This window comes from Leptonychotes weddellii, chromosome 5 (assembly GCF_054177405.1).
Source record: "Leptonychotes weddellii isolate Sample4059 chromosome 5, ASM5417740v2, whole genome shotgun sequence".
Lineage (NCBI taxonomy): Eukaryota > Metazoa > Chordata > Mammalia > Carnivora > Phocidae > Leptonychotes > Leptonychotes weddellii.
Genome location: NC_138373.1, coordinates 65,365,189 through 65,370,125, shown reverse-complemented (window position 1 = coordinate 65,370,125; position 4,937 = coordinate 65,365,189). Strand labels below are relative to the sequence as shown.

At 33.2% G+C, this 4,937-nt stretch overlaps 2 non-coding genes across 2 annotated transcripts; both read right to left on the bottom strand.

The window, feature by feature from the left end:
* Positions 1 to 4,106: 4,106 nt before the first annotated feature.
* LOC115941262 (U6 spliceosomal RNA) lies at positions 4,107 to 4,213 on the bottom strand. Its single transcript, XR_004076029.2, has one exon. It is a non-coding gene; the product is annotated as a U6 spliceosomal RNA (small nuclear RNA).
* Positions 4,214 to 4,466: 253 nt separating this feature from the next.
* On the bottom strand, positions 4,467 to 4,609 carry LOC145721950 (U4 spliceosomal RNA). Its single transcript, XR_014145988.1, has one exon. It is a non-coding gene; the product is annotated as a U4 spliceosomal RNA (small nuclear RNA).
* Positions 4,610 to 4,937: the final 328 nt, after the last annotated feature.

Sequence of the window (4,937 nt, the reverse complement as noted above, 5' to 3'; positions counted from 1 at the left end):
CTTATTTGTGGAACATAGGAATAGTATGGAGAACATTAGGAGAAGGAAAGGAAAAATGAAGGGGGGAAATCGGAGGGAGAGATGAACCATGAGAGACTATGGACTCTGAGAAACAAACAGGGTTTTAGAGGGGAGGGGGATGGGAGGAGGGGTTAACCTGGTGATGGGTATTAATAGGGCATGCACTGCATGGAGCACTGGGTATTATACGAAAACAATGGATCGTGGATCACCACATCAAAAACTAATGATGTGTCGTATGGTGACTAACATAACATAATAAAATTTTAAAAATTAAAAAAATAATAAAAATAAAAATTGATTCCTAGTGAATAAATCTTTGCAGAAGATATTAATAAACAATGTGTGTAATTCCTTCTATACCATTAGTTGTAAAATCTCCCCCAAATGTAATCAGGTATAAATGCCTTAAAATGTTTTAAGATGCTCTAAGTTTACTAATTGAAGCAAAAATACAGGTATAATTTTTCTGTTTCTATACCTATGTAGCCATTACTTTTCATACACACTTTACTGAATCTACATGTTTAGTAATTTTAACTTATTGGAACAGAATCAGTAGAAGTTGCCCCCTTCCCTCTTTTGTGTTTAACTGTAGCTTTTTTCCATAGCATGTGTTATAGAGCAACTTGCAGGATGCTAAAATTCTCATGTTCATTTTTCAACTGCCAACGATTTGTATAATGTTTCCTGAATGATTCCAAACAGTGAAGCTCTTGCATATTAATCTAAAAAAAATGCCCAAAATATGGTTTCAGTGCTTTAAATACAGAGTGCACACTGTGTTCTGCTGCAGAGCCATGTATCCTAATCTGTTAGTCTCCTTAAAAGTGTGCTACCTCCCCATAGAGTTTATGCACATTTCCTTAATAAATACATTTTATCAGGCAACATCTACTCTCTTCAGGCAGATCATCATGTTTTCAAAACTGAGAGAATGAAAATTTCAGGGTAGTGTAGAACTATTCATTCAGTGCAGATTAACAGCAGACACCTGCAAATATTTGCAAATATGAGCTCAGTTATAATTCTCCCTATGGAAGTTTGAAACATAGGGTAGCCTAAATCATAACAGTGTGTGAGTGACAAGGGCATTTCATTATTGTGAACAAGTATTAATTTAATTTAATTTTTTTCAAGTATTAATTTTAGATACACGTAAGTTTGATGAGTCGCCATCAACAAATGCCACATCATTGTAGTTCTCTTTTTATTCATTCTAGGCTTTGCTAAAGATTGTATTTATTGGAGTAAAGGAAAGAGATTACTGGAAAAAGACCCACATTTTCAAACTAAAAAAATCAATCAATAGTATTTCCTGTCAATACCCAAAGACCTTCAACTCAGAAAACTTATATATCTAACTTCTCAAGTTTAGGGAAAAATTAAAATAATACAGCTATTTTGCTAATCCCTTTCCCAGATATTGGATGTGTGTATGTGTGTGTGTATATAATAGAGAGAGAGAAAGAGAGAGAATCTGTGGTGGGAATTCTGCTTTTTATCATTTTGTATGAATTTGCTCTTGCATTTCATTTTCTCTTTTAACTCTTAATTGTGACTCTGTTTGCCATTTATTTTAATCCATATTTAACCCATGAAAAAGTCCTAGAGAAAACCTCCTGTAATGCATGTCCTAGAACTTAACTAATTTAATAAGATATTTGTCTTAAGAACTGGTTTTCAAGGTTGAAGAAAGTCTTTCTTTTGTTCACTTACACAATTTGCAATGTTTTGGGTTTAATTAAGTGACACAACAAATTGACCAGGGTGATCAGAAGGGTTTTGATCCAAATTATTGGAATGGAAATTCTACTTTGTTCTCCCAGTAAGTTAGAAGCCAGAATCTTTCACCATTAGATCTGACAATAGGAATTTACTCTATATCCCCTGATATAGCTTGTAAGGAGCAACAGGCCAGGGTGTGTGTGACCAGAGGTTATTACACTCTCATTCATTATGCTGTAGTCATGAATCTGCCTGTTAGAGACAAACTCCATCCATCCATTTAGCTGTCATTCCAACCATGAATGTAATGTTATTATAGTGAGGGCCAAGTCCACTGCTCATGCCAGATATTGTTAGGAATTCAATCCATCCTATGTATGAACATTGACTCCTTCAAACAACAAGATTTTGAGTGAATTACATATTGAGTAGTGAGTTTTCTTGGCATTTAATTATCCAGCTCAAAGAAACATACTTCCCTAATTGTTCCTGAGATTATTATTGCCTAGCACATAAATAAAAGGAATTTTGTGAAGAAATGGTATGATATTGGCAGCTGTAAAAAACACTTCAAGTTATTGTAATGTCTCTTTTAGTGTTGTTTTTTCTTATTCTTAATTTCTATATGTCAGTAAAAATTGACCATCTTTTAGATATGATATCTTTAGGTAAAATTATAGGGAAATAAATCATAACAAAAGATATATCTATTTTTACTTTTATGTATTATATTATAATCCTTGTCCATGTATTTATATTAAAACATGACTACAGGGGCACCTGGGTGGCTCAGTTGGTTGGGCATCTGCCTTCGGCTCGGGTCCTGATCTCAGGGTCCTGGGATTGAGCCCCACATCGGGCTCCCTGCTCAGCGGGGAGCCTGCTTCTCCCTCTCCTGCTCCCCCTGCTTATGTTCCCTCTCTCGCTGTCTCTCCCTCTCTGTCAAATAAATTAAAATAAAAAAAAAAACATGACTACAAAGATAGTAGCAAACATTGCTTCTTTTCTTTTCTTTAAGTAGTCATAGCTAGAATTTGTACCCCTGGTCCATTGTATCACATATGTGGGATCAATTTTTCCCTCTCAAAAATTATGTGTTGTAAGTGAGGAAAGGACTGAATGGTTATTCTCATTGCTTTTGTTCAGATCTTTCTCACATTTAAAAAGGAGCTGACTGGTTATAAGAAAACCACCACCTTTTCTATCTGGCCTTTTGAAAAAGTCTAGCTCCCTTAGGTAAGAATGTGAGTTCCTTATGTCTATTCCTACATTTTATCTTCAGCCTTATTGACAACTCTACAATCTACCCTCCCAATGTGACCTCTTCTCTCTCCCTGAACCCCACATGTCTTGGCTGGTACTGGCTCATCTACTCTGGATGCCTTCCTTCCATATCTCTTGCCACTGAACATTACCTCCCCATGACTTATTTATTTTACAACTGGAAGTTTGTAACTCTTAATTCCCTTCACCCATATCACTTACCTCCTACCCTCTTCCTCTGGCAACCACCAATCTGTACTCTGTACCTATGAATTCATTGTTCTAGGTTCTACATATAAGTTAGATCACACAGTATTTGTCTTTCTCTGCCTGACTTATTTCACATAGTATAATGTTCTCAAAGCACACCCGTGTTGTTGCAAATGGCAGGGTTTCCTTCATTTTTATGGCTGAATGATATTTCATTATATAAATTATATACATTATATATGTTACATATATAATATATAAATTGTATACATTATATATACATATACTTGTATAAACATGTGTATATATATTATGTATGTATACATTATATACTATATTAACTATATATATTTATATACATTATATAAAATTATATCAATTGATATATTATCTATAATCTTTTATATATCACATTTTCCTTATCCATTCATCCACTGTTGGACACTCAAGTTGTTTCTATGTTTTGGCTATTGTAAATAATGCTGCAATAAACATGCGGGTGACAATATCTTTTCAAGATAGTGATTTTGTTTCCCTCATATAAATATTCTAAAGTGAAATTGTTGAATCATATGGTAGTCTTATTTTAAAATTTTTGAGGAACCTCTGTAATATTTTCCATAATACCCGCACAAATTTACATTCCCATCAACAGTGCACAAGGATCCCCTTTTCTCCACAGTCTTGGCAATATTTATTATGGTCTTGTCTTTTTTATATTATAAGCCATTCTAACAGGCAGTAGGTTATATCTCATTGTGGTTTTGAATTGCACTTCCCTGATGATTAGCAATGTTGAGCACCTTTGCATGTACCTGTTGGTTATTTATATATCTTCTTTGGAAAAATGTCTATTAAGGTTCTGTGCCCAATTTTTTTCTTTTTAAAATATGGAATGCTTCATGTATTTGCATATCATCCTTGCACAAGGGCCATGCTAATCTTCTCTGTATCATTTCAACTTTAATATAGATACTACTGAAGTGAGTACACCTCTACCCATTTTTTAATTAGGTCATTTTTGCTTTTTTTTCTATTGAGTTGTGTGAGTTATTTACATATTTTGGTTGTTAACCACTTATTATATATATGGTTTGCAAATATTTTCTTCAATTATATGGTTGCCTTTTCATTTTGTTCATGGTTTTTAAACATTTCTTAAAAAGAAAACTTGTAACTCTTTATAGCAAGGATACATAATCAAATTTTTATTAAGCTCATTAATTTTTAGTTTTCCAGAGTCACCCAAATAACAATTAACAAACAGTCCAACTCACTTAAAATAGTACCATTTAATATAATATGGTTTTATGTAATGTAGTTCAATTAGCAATAATTGAACCTCAGATAAACCTCATTGGCTATGATACTGCCACTGTGCATAGCTGTAGTTCAAAATGGGTTGGCAAAATTATCCTCTATCAATCTATAATTCCAAAAAAATTACATTTTTATTACTAAGAAAGTTGTATAATTTGACAATAGGATTTAAAAGTCTTGAAAATTAAGATTCATTTTACATTGTAATTTCAGTCATTTCATTAACATTTCTATTTTTGGCCTTTCTAACCTCTGAGACCATCTTTGATAAACTTCCTATGCAACTTCATAGTGTTATGATTCCAAGGTTACCAGGAAAAAATAGAAAAAAAACACCCCTATAATTACTTAATACAATCTGTGAGTGCATTTGTGCATTTTCTTAGATACCTTAC